Below are 200 nucleotides of genomic sequence, written 5' to 3' on the forward strand. Positions count from 1 at the left end.
TACAATTATTGCACAATATAATTATCTTGACTTCTCTGCAGCAGTTTTACATGGTGCGTATGTGAAACTGACCCATTTAATAACGTACATATGGCCCTTGATAGAATTAAATAGCCTATCTAGGAAACAGAATCTGCGCGCAATCTGCCGGCAGTCTGTCGTCAGAGTCTGTCGACAGGCTCTGTGCGCAGTCTGTCACT

Source organism: Odontomachus brunneus, unplaced genomic scaffold (genome assembly GCF_010583005.1).
Source record: "Odontomachus brunneus isolate Ranch 3 - 2012 unplaced genomic scaffold, Obru_v1 Obru_scaffold_173, whole genome shotgun sequence".
Lineage (NCBI taxonomy): Eukaryota > Metazoa > Arthropoda > Insecta > Hymenoptera > Formicidae > Odontomachus > Odontomachus brunneus.